This window comes from Rhinatrema bivittatum, chromosome 7 (assembly GCF_901001135.1).
Source record: "Rhinatrema bivittatum chromosome 7, aRhiBiv1.1, whole genome shotgun sequence".
Lineage (NCBI taxonomy): Eukaryota > Metazoa > Chordata > Amphibia > Gymnophiona > Rhinatrematidae > Rhinatrema > Rhinatrema bivittatum.
This window is the reverse complement of record NC_042621.1, coordinates 274700944-274716806: the sequence shown is the minus strand read 5'-3', so window position 1 is coordinate 274716806 and position 15863 is coordinate 274700944.

Sequence of the window (15863 nt, the reverse complement as noted above, 5' to 3'; positions counted from 1 at the left end):
ACCCGGCGGATCTTGCCGGTCTAAAGGCCATTCCCGGCATTGCCCAGAAGCTGCAGCAACAGCAGTCCTGCCTGGATACGCTGATGTCGGCCGTCCAACGCCTGGCGGATCGCGTAGATGGGGCCTCCGCAGCCCACTCCGCAGCATCCACATCTATGGTCAACCCGACTTCTTCTGTCCCGGTGCAGATGCCAGCGCCCCCGAGGTACTCGGGGAATCCGAAGACATGTCGAGGGTTCCTCAACCATTGTTACATCCGGTTCGACCTCCTGCCTGCGCAATTCACCTCAGACCGGGCAAAGACGACTTACATTATTTCGCTTCTGGACGGGAAACCGTTGACTTGGGCTTCCTCCCTGTGGGAGCGCCAAGATTCCCGCTTAAATAACTTAGTTCAATTTGTCCAAGCATTCCGGAGGATCTTTGACGAACCGTCCCGGGCCTCCACAGCTGCCTCAGAGCTCCTCCAGCTGAAGCAGGGTAACCGTCCCCTTGAGGAATTTGCGATGGAATTCCAGACCCTGGCTACAGAGCTGGCCTGGGGCGAGGACAGCTTGCATGGGATCTTTCTGGAGGGTTTGTCCTCTCGGCTCCAGGATGAGCTTGCGGCACGAGATCTCCCAGACGACTTGCAGGAACTCATCGAACTCGCTGGACGTGTGGACCGGCGTATCCAGCGCCGCTTCCGAGAGCGAAGGCCCACTCAGGGATCCTCCGTCCGGCGATCCACTCCGCCGCAAGCCCGGTCCTCTCCTCCTGCAGCCACAGCTCCAGCTACAGACGAACCCATGCAGTTGGGCCGTGGTCCCCTTTCCTCCGAGGAACGTCAACGCCGACATGCCCAGGGACTGTGTCTATACTGTGGGGGTCAGGGGCACTTTTTGGCCCGCTGTACCGAGCGTCCGGGAAACGCCCGAACCTAGAGCTCAGCGGGGAGCTGACTCTAGGCAACATTTCACCTAGCTCCCCATGTACCGTTCCGGTACGACTCTGCCTTCCGGAGGGAGGCTTTGATACCCTTGCCTTAATCGACTCTGGGTCCGGGGGGAACTTCGTCCTCTGGGAGCTAGTTGAACAGCTACAGCTCGAGGTCTGCTCGCAAGACCCGCCTGTGCGGGTTTCCTCCATTCAAGGGAGCCCACTTCCTGGTTTAATATCCACTCGCACCAGTTCTCTGAAGCTCCAGGTTGGAGCCCTCCACCAGGAGGAAATCTCATTTCTTATTTTAGAAAAATCCATCCACCCGGTCATCTTGGGTCTACCCTGGCTTCGGCAACACTCTCCGGTAATTGATTGGGGTACCCTCCAGATTACCTCCTGGAGTCCTGCGTGCCGTCGGCAGTGCCTTCCTGCACGTCCACTGCGACCTATCGCACTCTGCACAGCTCCGTTAATGGTACCTCCACAATACCATGCCTTTCAGGATGTCTTCTCGAAAGAAAAAGCAGAGCTTCTCCCGGAGCACCGACCCTTTGATTGCGCAATCAACTTGCTACCAGGAACCACTCCGCCCCGTGGGAGAGTCTACCCTCTGTCTCTGCCTGAGACCCAAGCTATGTCAGCCTATATTAAGGAAAACCTGGACCGGGGTTTCATCAGACCGTCCAAATCCCCGGCCGGGGCCGGGTTCTTCTTTGTAGGAAAGAAAGACGGGTCTCTCCGCCCCTGTATTGATTATCGGGGCTTGAATCAAATTACTCGCCGAGACCGTTACCCGTTGCCTCTGATTCCAGAGCTCCTGGATCGCCTCCAAGGGGCCCGTGTCTTCACCAAATTGGACCTCCGAGGTGCTTACAATCTCGTTCGTATACGCCCTGGGGATGAGTGGAAGACCGCTTTTAACACCAGAGACGGCCATTACGAGTACCTTGTTATGCCATTTGGGCTTTGTAACGCCCCAGCGGTGTTCCAAAACCTTATGAACGAGGTCCTCCGTGACTTCTTATACACTTCAGTGATCGTATATCTGGACGACGTATTAATATATTCCCAGGATCTCGAGACACATCAACAACACGTGCGGCAAGTCCTGCTGAAGCTAAGGGAGAACCACTTGTACGCTAAACTGGAGAAATGCCAGTTCGAACAGGAGTCCTTACCCTTCCTGGGATATATTGTCTCCTCGACGGGCTTCCGAATGGATCCGGACAAGGTGAGCGCCATCAAGGGGTGGCCACAACCATCAGGAATAAAAGCGCTTCAGCGGTTCTTAGGATTCGCCAATTTTTACCGCCACTTCATCCCGCATTACTCCAGCCTGGTAGCTCCCCTGACGGCCCTCACGCGGAAGGGTGCGGATGCACGAAACTGGTCCCCTGCTGCGACGCAGGCTTTCCAGGATCTCAAGGAGGCGTTTCTTCAAGACACTTGTCTTCGGCACCCTAACCCTCAACGCCAGTTTATAGTAGAGGTAGATGCTTCTGCTATCGCGGTAGGGGCAGTGCTACTCCAAACCTCTCCCACTGGCAAAACCTGGCCGTGCTCATACTTCTCCCGCAAGTTTTCACCGGCCGAAAGGAATTACGGGATTGGCGACAAGGAGCTGTTGGCCATAAAATTGGCGTTCGAGGAGTGGCGTCAGTGGTTGGAGGGAGCCCAACATCCGATCATAGTATATACCGACCACAAGAACCTGCAGTACTTGTCTCATGCTCAGAGGCTCAATCCCAGACAGGCCCGCTGGTCCCTCTTTTTAGTCGGTTCAACTTCTCGCTTCGCTACCGACCCGCAGCCAAGAATGTACGGGCAGATGCTCTATCCCGCACCACCGAGGTTGATGATACCACGGAGACCCCTCAGTATATTTTGGACCCAGCCAAAGTCCTACTGGCAGCCACAACTTTAGGGTCCGAAGGTAGGACGGTGGTCCCAGTCCGTTCGCGGAGGAAGGTTCTGGCATGGGCCCACGACTCCCTGACGGCAGGCCATCCTGGGATTTCTCGAACCCTTGAATTGCTCACTGAGTTTTACTGGTGGCCACGTGTGAGGGAGGATGTCCGGCACTATGTTAACTCCTGTCCCACATGCGCTCAGCAAAAACCCCCACCGGGACGTCCGTGGGGCCTACTCCACCCGCTCCCTATTCCCGCAGAACCATGGTCCCACCTCTCCACAGACTTTGTGGTGGACTTGCCTCGCTCTGAGGGGAAAACCGTAATTTGGGTCACTGTCGACCGCTTTTCTAAGATGGCACATTTCATCCCGCTGCCCAAGCTGCCCACGGCTCCTGAGCTGGCTGACCTATTCGTCCAGCATATTTTCCGGTTACATGGACTGCCCTCGCATATCGCGTCGGATCGCGGTCCTCAGTTTACGGCCAAGTACTGGCGGGCATTATGCAAGAAGTTTGGCATACAGTTGGATCTTACCACGGCTTTTCATCCCCAGGGCAACGGCCAAGTGGAGCGGACCAACCGGACACTGAAAACCTTCCTCCGAGCTTTTGTAGATGAGCTCCAAGACAACTGGGTCTCTCTCCTTCCCTGGGCGGAGTTTTCATACAACCGCCACAAGCACTCCGCTACAAGCCAGTCTCCCTTCCGGCTAGTTTATGGGAGGATCCCCAGACCTCCACTGCCGTTACCGGTACAGGTCTCTTCCCCCGCAGCACAACTAACAGCTAACCAGCTCCATCACCTTTGGATTGCCACGCAGGAGAAGCTTCGCAAAACAGCAGCCCGCTTCAAGGCGTATGCGGACCGGTCTCGGCGACCCGCCCCAGTATTCTTACCCGGGACGAGGGTATGGCTAAGCACGAAGCACATTCGATTGCGGACTCCCTCCATGAGGTTAGCACCCCGTTACATTGGACCTTTCCCGGTGGCAGAACGCGTAGGGGCGGTTTCTTACAGATTGCGGCTGCCCTCCTCGCTCAAAATCCATGATGTCTTCCACGTGTCCCTCCTCAAGCCGCTGGTGCTCTCTCATTTTCGGGCAGCTCCGCCTGTGCCCTCCAATGTTTCCTCGGATCCGGACGTCACCTACACGGTAAGGGAGGTCTTGGATGTCCGGTGCCGTCGCCACCGTTGGGAGTACCTACTGTCTTGGGAGGGTTATGGTCCTGAAGAGAACTCGTGGGAGCCCTCCGCCCACATACTCGACAAAGACCTCCTTCATCAGTTTCATTTGGCCCATCCGGATAAACCACGGCCCCCCGGGAGGGGGCGTAGGAGGGGGGGTACTGTTGCGATTCCGGGCCGCCCCCGGAATCGTCACTCACCGGCTCGCGGGCTGGCACGGGCTCCGCGCTCCCCAGGGCTCCGGGGACACCAGAGACTGCAGGCCCGGCGTTTCTCCAGCTCGCCCGGGCCTGCAACTGCTTCTACTGCCGCTTCCCTGCCTCGTCGGTGCAGCCGGCGCCTCGCGGCGCTAAGCCCCGCCCCCTAGACGCGCGCGCGCGTCTTTCTCTGTTTTTTAAAGGGGCCAGCGCGGGAAAACCTTGGGGACGCCCCTGGATGACGTCAGACGCCCCCAGGGTATTTAGCCTTGCAGCCAGATCCCAAACGTCGCCTTGCAACGAGGTTCCCAGGGTTGTTCCTGTCTTCAGTTGCTGCGTTCTGCTTGGTGTTCTTCCTTGGCTCCTGACTCGGATCGGCTGACGTCTCTCCTTGGTTTCGGACCCCGGACTGGCATTGGTATCTTCTGGCTTCTGACCTCGGACCGGCTTACGTTGACCCTCTGGCTTCTGACCTTGGACCGGCTTACGTTGACCTTCTGGCTTCTGACCTCGGACCGGCTTACGTTGACCTTCTGGCTTCTGACCTCGGACCGGCTTACGTTGACCCTCTGGCTTCTGACCTCGGACTGGCTGACGGTGATCCATTGGTTCCTGACTCTGGTTCGGCGAGCAACGACCCTTCGGCTCTCGACCTTGGATTACAGCTGACCAGGCCCCTGCGGGCCCTCCTAAGTCCCAGCGGCCGGGTTCCTACGGGCTCCTCCTGGGGGGACTCCGGCTTCCAGGGTGAATCTCCTAAGTCCCAGCGGCTGAACTCCTACGAGCTCCTCTCGGGGGAGGATCGGCTTCCAGGGCGAAGGTTTCCTCCTCACCGAGCCAGTGCCACCATCACCTCCATCCTCGCTGGAGCCCTTGGTCGCATAGGGCCTCCAGAGTCCCGTCTACGACCGGCCATCAGTCTGTCCCTGCCGCCTCCCGGTCGGGGTCGCTGCTTCTACCACCTACAGCAGCTCTTCCTAAGGCTCCGATCGGCCCAAGGGTCCACGAATCCAACAGGCTCTGTGGAATACAATGCCTCTTGAAATAAGATTACAGAGAAATTTCAAACTATTCAAAGTAAGTTTGAAGACCTGGCTTTTTAAACAGGCTTTTTATAAACAGAAAGAAGAAAGGAAGGAAGGAAAAGCTGGCATCAGCAAATTTGCACCCGGCACTTAGTTTCTATGTGCTTGACTCCTTTTCAATCTCTCTGATAACCTTAGTTAAAATGTAAAATTACAGGTGAGATTTACATGTAACTCAACCATGAAACATGTACCAGAAGGAAAAATATACGTAATTCATCAATCAATAATTATATTATAATTCTTTGTAACCGGATCATTTTTGGCACTTTTATAACTTTAACTATTTACCATTGTGATGGTAAATAACTTAACGACGGTATAGAAAAGATATAAATAAATAAGTAAATAAATAATATAGGAGAATACACATATCTTCTGAAGAGGTATGTTCTATCCAATTGAACTGATTTACGAGATCAGGAGAAGGTCTGGTTTACTGTAGCAGTGTGCTGTGCTGAGAGGCAAACTGGATATATGAAACTGTAAGCTTGCTTATAGCAAAGCTGATGATGGAACCCACTGAGAAAAGTGAAAGAGAAGAAAGGGGTTTCCAACAGCAGAGCTGCTACTAAAGTGACAGGAACCATTTTGTTATTTATCTAGGGTGGAAATAGTCTGACACCATGAGTCATCACTCTGCTCCGGGCTGAGAATTACAGGCAGAGAACACAGAAGTACACAGAACTGCTTTAGTACTTGTAACATCCTCAGTTAGAAAATACTTGGCGGCACCTTCTCAGATTACGTATGTAAATAAACAGCCACTGGCCTGGACTGCATATTTGATGAGCACCTTAACCTGTACACAGTCCACGTTAGTAATAGTGTGAGAGGAGAGTGAAAGAAAGCGTGAAAATAGTCCTCATCGTGCATGAGCGAGCATCTGAATTTAACTCCTCTGTGCCACCTAGAATAAGGATATTTCATTATCTGTTGTTTTTCACAATCAACTAGCTCGGTTCCTGTTAGTTTCCATGAATAAACACTGAGGGAGCACTCCTAGTACACTCCGGAAGATAAACGCGGTTGGTGTCTTGGAGGAACACGCTATTTTGTTATTTAAAGAGTATACATAGGTTTCTGACTGCTCCAGAGACTACCTACCCAATACAGCATGAGGATCACCGTTGGGGAAACGACATCCAGGTCCCTCTGGCACTCAAGCCACGCCCACGAGCAGCGTTGCAGCAAGCCACGCCCCCCTATCTGCGGCAGAGGGTACAAAGATTCAATCTAAAGAAAGTCAACTAAGTGTATACTTGCCACAAAGTCTAGCTAGACTGAAACCTATTTTTTTCACGCCACAAAGACAGAGAGTACAGCATCACTGCAGCAGCTGTCATAAGTAATTGTGCCAGAGACATAAGTGAAGAACACGCAGTGCAAAAGCCTCAAAATTCACAGCCACTGGAGAGTTCACTGGAAAGAGACGGAGAAAGAAAAAAAGGGTTAAATAGACTTACAGAGTCAAACAACATAGAAAAGAAACGACACAAAACACTTGTTAACTACTTACCTGCAATTAGAGTCTTGATTTTGTCCTGCTGCACCTGCAAGACAGAATTGGGACACAAAGGTTCACTTTCTTCATAGCAGCATTAATTACTAAATCTTTGATATAAAAAGTAGAGCAGTTAATACTCAGACCATACTTATCTGATTGTTTTATGGTAAAGTTAGGAGAATCAGTTCTCTTCTAAAGTAATTGTTAGCTGTAACAAAAGAAAAACAAATTGTGTTGTGAAAACTTCACAGTGCATTTATAAAGTTTTCCTTGCTTGCTTTTCACCAGTTAAACTTGTTCTAATAATTCTTGAGTCACAGCTCAGAATTTGTAAGAATTTCGTCTGCTTGCTTTTGAAGTTTTGTGTTTTTATTTGGGGTCTTGCCTTCCCTGGGAGACTTGCTGGGTGGGTTCTGGAACCTTATTCCTAATATTGGGAGACCCAGCAGGAAGGAGAATTCCTTTTTGATCCTTCCCCCTTTGGGTATTTACAACTTGTGACTCCTCTGATACCACCTGAAACCCCTTAGCCATTCAAAACTACCTCAACTACTGCAGCAGGGGGTCACTATGATTACACCCCAAAGGGACAGGGGCTTAGAAGCTGAAAGCCTTAACCTTTTTAGCCTTTCCTCATAGGAAAGCAGTTCTGTCCCCTTTATCATTTTGGTCGCCCTTCTCTGTACCTTTTACGGTGAAACTATATCTTTTTTTAGATTGGGTGAGCAGAAATGCACACAATACTCCAAGTGCGGCCTCACCAAGGAGCGATACAGAGGCATAATGACATTTGCCATTTTATTCTCCGTTCCTTTCCTAATAATTCCTAACATTCTGTTTGCTCTCCCGCGGACTTTACTGTATCGGCCTGTAACTAAGTTGAACTCATTCTAGACCAGCGCTTCTCAACCAGTGTGTCGCGTCTCCCGGTGTCCCGTTGCCCCGTTGTACTTTCCATCTCCCTTTTTCCAGGCCCCACGGGCCAATTGGAAGCCTCCTTTCTTCCTACCCTCACTGCCCAGTGGGAAGCCTCCTTCATTCTGCCTGTCCCCGCACAGGCCAATTGGAAGCCTCCTCCCTTCTACCTGCCAGTAGGAGTAGGAAGAAGTGAGGAAGCCTTTGATTGGCCAGTCAGGCAAGCATCGCATAGCCCAGGGGTGGGGTGGGAGGAATGGCAGTGTCGAAACCCGACGAAGCAAGGATGCCACGAGAGCCCATCCCCATGGCGGCGAAGAGGAAACCCGACCCTGACCAAGCAAGGCCCTACGGGAGCCCATCCCCGTGGCGGCAAAAAAAGAATGCCCGCCGGAGTAAAGCCGCGGCGGAACTGGAACCCATCCCTGCAGTGAAGGAAGAAGAAGTTTTTGGTGAAAGCTTGTGTGTCTGTGTGTGAATGGGTGCCTGGGTGGGAGCTTGTGTTTGTGGGTGTGAATGGATGCATGTGTGAGAGCTTGTGTCTGTGGGTGTGAATGGGTGCCAGGGTGAGAGCTGGTGTGAATGGATGCTTGGCTGAGAGCTTGTTTGTGTGGGTGTGAATGGAAGCCTGGGTGAGAGCTTGTGGGTGTGAATCGGTGCCTGGGTGAGAGCTGGTATGAATGGGTGTGAGAGCATTTGTGTGTGATTGAAAGCTTATATATAAGAGACCATGAGTGTGACTGAGAGAGAGACTGGTCAGGGAGGTGACGTGTTTCTGTGTGAGAGAGAAAGACTGGTCAGGAAGATGACTAGTGGGCATATGTGAGAGAGAGAGACTGGTCAGGAAGATGACTGGTATGAGAGAGACTGAGACTGGTCGTGGGGTCTAATTGGGGCTGTGTGTGTTGTGAGTGACTGGTTGTGGGTGCTAAGGAAGAGGACTGTGAGGACAGAACTTCAGCAGCCCTTGCTGCTTCTGGTGAGTGCTATTGGCCTGGAAGGGAAAGGAGTAGGAGAGTTGCTGGAGGGGGTAAGTAAAGGTGGCTTTTTAAATTTATTTTTCTTGATTGACTGCCATTTTAATTATTGGGTATTGTTCCATGTCTGCTGTTTTGAAATATGTTATTGATATTTGGACACGTTTTAATAATTTTTATGAGTTTTCAATTGTTGGATATTACTCTGTTCAGCAGCTGTTTTGTAACATTTGTAGTATAGCTTTACAAATATTTCTGTGTGGGATTCTATAGCAGCTTGGCTTATTCTGTTTTCCCAATAGGAAATGTCTTAGTGTTTAGGGCCTGGTTTAATAGTTGTATTTCTTAGATAGGGTTGTTACTGTTTGAGTGTGTCCCATAATACAGGTGTAACTTTGTGCAGGTTAGTTTGTGTGCATTATTGCAAATCCTGAGAGTCTGTTAGGTGCTATATTTCTCTTTCCATTTCTCCAGGTTTGCACTGCATGACGAGTGGCTTTTTTTGTTTTCCATTCCAGTTTCTGTCTCCATATTTATAATTTGTGGTCTTTCTGGTGAAAGTCGGCTTTGTGTGCGACCAAGGTGAGGTATTTTACTAGCATGTAGGCATTTGTATCAATCTTTTTTGTTGTGTTTTCTCAATAGGACATACATTAGTGGTAAATTACTGTCTTTTCATAAGGAAGGCTTTTGTGCCTGGTAGTAAGAGGAATTTGTTTTGCTTTTACTGAGATGTCATCAGAACCAGAATATCTTTTTTGTATGGCGAGTTGTACAGGGTAATGCCCTAGATCTGCTCTGTACTCATTGCTGGGGATTGAGGGGATTCCTGTGGATGCAGAGTGCATGTTTACATTTAGCCCTGTGATGGTCACATGTTCAATGTGTCATGCATGTGAGAATCATCTGTCAGGTGTGTCCCGGATAAAAAAAAGGTTGAGAACCACTGTTCTAGACCATGGGTGAGCAGAGTTGCAGCTCCTGTTCCATCCATGCAAATTGGTTGGGCCCCCTACATACCTGCTTATATCTCTTATAGAGATATATTCTGGAACCTGGTCTGGCTCTTGAACCAGTTTCAAGTAATGACATTGCCAGCTAGTGTCAGACACACAAGCTCAGTCTCAGACAGATATTTTTAGATTGCAGAAACGTTATTGGCATAGACACACTAATACCCACAAAGACACATACTCTTTCTCAGACAAAAAGACACCCCACACACTGAGAGTATGTGTGTGTGTGTGTGTGTGTGTGTCAGAGACAGACACCTACACCCATACTCTCTCACATACAAACGGGCCGATACAGTAAAGTGCGCTCCGGTGGAGCGCACTGTTAGCCCGCGTTTGGCCGTGTGTTTTCAACGCGCTATTTTTACCCCTTATACAGTAAGGGGTAATAGCGTGGCAAAAATGCACGGCCAACCCCTGCCCAAAACTAATAGCACCCACATCATGCAAATGCATGTTGATGGCCTATTAGTCATTCCCGCGCGATACAGAAAGCAAAATGTGCAGCGAAGCCCTCATTTGCATGCGGGCCGATACTGAATCGCGCGCCCAGGACACTGGCCTGTGTGTGCGTCGGGAGAGCGGGTGCTCGCCGGCTCTCCCGCGTTTCTTTCTGTAGCGGCCCCGAAGTGTGTATGGGTGTGTGCCTCTCTCTCTCTCTCTCTGACACAGACACACCATCACTCTCTCTGACTCTCTGACATGCTACTGTTGTGCTGCTGCTTATGTGCTCACCCAGTGAGCGCCCCCAGTCCAGCACTGCTGCATCATAGCGTAGAGTTCTTGCTTGCTGCCAGCCCTTCCCCATTCTGCAGCAGCTCCTCCCTTTCCCAATCTCATTCTCTAAGACAGCGATTCTCAACCAGTTTGTTGCAACACATCAGTGTGTTGCCAAGCACCGGCAGGTGTGTCACAGCTTCCTGGTGTCTCGCCACCCCAGTTGCACACGAGTCGCACAAATTCTCCCACTAACACCGCTGCCGTTCTGTCCAGGCAAGGACGGCAGCAGTGTTTAAAAAAAAAAAAAAAATAAAACCCCAAAACCTGCTCCATCTCTTCCTATTTCATTAAATATAAAGCCGCCCCCCCCAACCCCCCTCAAGACTCTCCCAAGGTCCCTGGTGGTCCAGCCGGAGGCCTGGGAGCGATCTCCCGCTCCCAGGCCGTCGGCTGCCAGTAATCAAAATGGCGCTGGCAGCACTTTGCCCTTACCATGTGACGGAGGGGGGTCCTCCGGTGTTAGAACCTTATACAACAATGTTGCGCTTATTTCATACCCTTAGATTTATCAAAAAGTGTTAAAAATGCATACGTTAAGAAAAAGGGGTGTGTTTATGGAAATTTTACAATTACTCCTTCACATTCGGGCCGATACAGTACAGTGCGCTCCGACGGAGTGCACTGTTAACCTGCCATTGGACGCGCATTTTCCCCTACCCCTTATTCAGTAAGGGGCGGAAAACGCGCGTCCAACCCACCGAACCTAATAGCGCCCTCAACATGCACATGCATGCAATGCATGCAAATGCATGTTAATGGCCCTATTAGGTATTCGCGCGCGATTCAGTTAGTAAAATGTGCAGCCAAGCCGCACATTTTACTTTCAGAAATTAGCGCCTACCCAAAGGTAGGCGCTAATTTCTTCGGTGCACAGAAAAGCAGTTTTTACTGGTTTTCTGTGCACCCTCCGAGTTAATATCATTGTGATATTAAGTCGGGCCGATACATTGCGATATTAAGTCGGGCCGATACAGTACAGTGCGCTCTGACGGAGTGCACTGTTAACCTGCCATTGGAAGCGCATTTTCCCCTTCCCCTTATTCAGTAAGGGGCGGAAAACGCGCGTCCAACCCACCGAACCTAATAGCGCCTTCAACATGCAAATGCATGCAATGCATGCAAATGCATGTTGATGGCCCTATTAGGTATTCGCGCGCGATTCAGTAAGTAAAATGTGCAGCCAAGCCGCACATTTTACTTTCAGAAATTAGCACCTACCCAAAGGTAGGCGCTAATTTCTTCGGTGCACAGAAAAGCAGTTTTTACTGGTTTTCTGTGCACCCTCCAAGTTAATATCATTGCGATATTAAGTCGGAGGTCCTGAAGGGTAAAAAAAGTAAAAAAAAAAAAATTTTGAAGTCGGCCGGTGGCTGTCGGGTCGAAAACCGGACGTTCAGTTTTGCTGGCGTCCGGTTTACAAGCCCGTGGCTGTCAGCGGGCTCGAGAACCGACGCCGGCAAAATTGAGCATCAGCTGTCAAACCTGCTGGCCGCTGCTCCTGGCCAAAAGGAGGCGCTAGGGACGTGCTAGTGTCCCTAGCGCCTCCTTTTGCCCGTTTCTACCGCTGGACCTAATTTAAATACTGAATCGCATGCACAGGCGAGTGGCCTGTGCACACGCCGGGAGAGCAGGCATTCGCCTGCTCTCCCGCGGACTTTACTGAATCGGCCTGATTGGTAGTAACACATGGTGCAGGAGAGAGTGAGCGAGAGAGAGAATTAACCTGCAAAAGAGAAAAAATAGTTTAAATCATCTTCCAATGTCTCATATCTATCCAGTGAGCAGCCTTCTACAAAAGAGTGGGAGAAAATTATTTTTCACTCAGCACATAGTTAAGCTCTGGGATTCATTGCCACAGGATGTGGTTAGAGAAGTTAGTGTAGCTGGGTTTAAAAAAGGTTTTGATAAGTTCCTAGAGGAAAAAAATCCATAAACTGCTATTAATTAATAAGCAGTAGTAGCTTGAGATGTATTTAATGTTTGGGTACTTGCCAGGTACTTGTGATTTGGATTGGCCACAGTTGGAAACAGGATACTGGGTTTGATGGACCCTTGGACGGAACCAGTATGGCAAATCTTATGTTCTTATGATCCTTTAATCCCAAACTGCCTCCAACATTCTTCCCCCACTCTGGTATATAACTGATCAGCTGAACCAGGGTAAGGTACCAGCGAAATAGTACTTTACAACTATTTTCAACAATAGAAGCAGAAATGGAACTTTTGTTGTTTGCTGAAAGCACATATCCCATACCTTCGCTCCTAAGGTGCCACCCAGATCTTGTTCCCATGCCTCTACATATGCTTGCCATTCAACAAACTATATATCTTAGAGACCCCCGCATGTTCAGCTGGCATGTTCACAATAGCCTTCAAACAGAGATTTCTCTTTTTCAGCGTTTCTAGCCTACCCCCTTTTCTCAAATAATGACAAACTTGAGCATAATAGAAGTAATCACCATTCAGGAGATCAAACGCCTGCTGCAATTCTACAAACTCATACAGCTGCTTTCATTCCAGCAGTTGCTCCAATCTGGAACAGCCCCTGGCCCTTCATCTTTTAGAGGAAGGATTAACAATCCCTGGTTGGAACTCCTTATTAAAGTGAAAGGATGTCCTAAAATAATAATCTCAACCCCCCCCCCCCTCCGTTATCTTATCTTCCCATTTGTCCCATATTGCTTACGTCAAATGTATAACAGGAGACGTAACAGAAGGCAAAATTCTCGCTTCCTTAGGTAACCATACCATAACTTCTGGCGGTATATTATTCAACATAAATCTCTCCATATGAACCCACCTTTTATTCCCGTCTCCCTTGTGCCAATCTAATAACACTGTTAATTGGGATGCTACATAGTACCACTGCAGGCATGGAACTCCCAATCCCCTCCTGTCCTTAGTCAAGTATAAAACTTGTTTTGCCATCCTTGGTGGTCTTCGATTCCATATAAATCTCATTGGTTTTCATTGCCATCCCTCCAAATACTTTTCTGGAATGGTTACAGGCAAGATCTGAAAGAAGTAGCACAGACGGGGTAAGATGGTGATTCTACCCAACCATGTAAGATCCCCCCCCACTCCAACTCTGCAAATCTGAATCTATTTTCCTCCATAATTCCTCAAAATTCATCCTAAACAGGAGAATTCTCACTCCCAAATATTTAACCCCTCTCTTAGTGATCTTAAAAGGAAAACGTATCTTTTACCCGCGTCATCTGAGCTTCTGATAATAAAACATTCATAAGCTCAGACTTTTCCACGTTCATGTTGTATCTCAAAATCTTTCCAAAGATCCCCAGTTCACCCAGCAAGGAAGGTAGAGACTGCTCCAGATACATGACAGTGAAAAGGACATCACCCGCAAACAGGGATAACTTATACTCTTGATTTCCCAACTGGATTCCCCTAACTGCTGACAGCTGCCTAATTCGCTCAGCCATGGGCTCTAAATATAAAGCAAATAGGAGGGGCCATGAAGGACATCCTTGTTTCTATCGGGAAGGATGATGTGTAGCCCCCATTAATTTTCAAACACACACTAGGTAAAGTATATCATTTCCTAATCCATGTAAGAAAATTGCCTCCCAACCCAACCTTATTGAAAACCGCAAAAAGGTATTCCCAATGCACCATATCAAATGCCTTTTCCGCATCAACAGTTAATAACACCAAAGGTATTTGATTGCAGTGCACCCACCAAACCGGATTAACTACCCTTCTCACGTTATCCGCAGATAGCCTCCTAGGAATAAATGCAGTCTGATCACGGTGAACTAACTTAAGTGCAATCTGACCCAGTCTAGCCGCTAAAATGTTTGCCAATATTTTTAAATCCATGTTGATGAGTGATATTTGAGACCCTGAAAGCAATCCCTTCCCCATATCACATCTCTCCCCAGAACGTACAAACAGAGGCTTCCTTGGGCCTGCACAGCTTCTTTCTCACAAACACATGCGCTCTTCATGCTATTTGCTCACATGCACGCCCCAGCTCCTACACATGTTCATCCACATGCTCTCTTGCATGCTATTTGCTCACACATATGCTCTCTCACACATACATACATGCTCTTTCTCACATATATGTGCTCTCACACGCACACTCAAACACTTGCTCTCTCTCTCTCTCTCTCCACAGAACATACCAATAACAGAAGCCTGCTCCTTGGGCCTGTGCAATGTCTCTCACACACACGTACATATGCTGTCTTACATTCTGTTTACTCAGACACATACTCACTCTTTCTCTCTCCAAGGAAAGTACAGGGTTCAGGTAGCATCAGCCTTCTTTCTTCAGCCGTGTAGCTCCATTGACACAACAGCCTCCTTGCCCCACATCTTGCAAGCACAAAAGCATCTTTCGGCCATGCAGCCCTATAGGTGCAAGAGTTTCTTAAGTGGCGCAGCTCCCAGCAACAGCCTCTTTTCCATGACATGGGCCAGCTGACAGGGCTTCTTCTCTTCAGCTATGCAGCCCTGCAGACACCAGCCTTCTATTTTCCGCCTCGTGGTCCAGCTGACAGGAGCCTCTTCGCTTCAGCCACACAGCCTGGCTGACAGCAGCCTCTTCTTTTCAGCCATGTGGCCCTGCTGATAGTGGCCTACTCTCTTCTGCTGCATGGCCTGGCTGACAGACGTTTTCTCTTTTTGGCCCTGGGATCAGGCAGACAGCAGCCTTCTCTTTTTGGCCGCACCGACCCAGACAATTCAGCTGCTACACGGGCCCAGCAGATGTAGCAGTCTTCTCTTCGATCCACAGGGAGGAGGGACCCAGTGGAGCAAAAGATTCCTTCAACACTTATGCGTTTTCCTATTTTCTCCAGATGGATCCTTTTTCCAATTTTTGAAAGAAGTTCTTTTGACTAAAATAGTCTCTGCTACCTCATCTCTTAACCAAGTCATAGTTGTGTGGCCTTCCTTCCACTTTTTTAAATATATGGAATACATCTGGTCTGGGCTTCCAAGATGGTATATTTAAACAATGATCACACCTAACACACCTAACGTAAACTCTTAACCTTTGTAGTTGCACCTTTCAGTTTTTTTCTTACTATTTTCCTCATTTTATCAAAGTCTCCCTTTTGAAAGTTTAATGTTAAGTAAGATAGGAGGGGAATATGAAATAGGGGTAAAATATCCTAGGGCAGTTGTGAATGAAGGCTCATGGCACCAGATCCCGGTCCCTGTTCTGCTTGAGCTGGAGACCCAAAGGAACAAGAGGAAATTGCCGGGTACAAAAAAAAAGGTTATAGTTATCAGATTACATAAAACAGAATTACTGGTCAGAAGAGACCAATGCAGGCCAATTCCTTGAAAGCATCAATTGAAAATCAGAAGGAAAGCCACCAGAGATGGAGGTACTCAGAA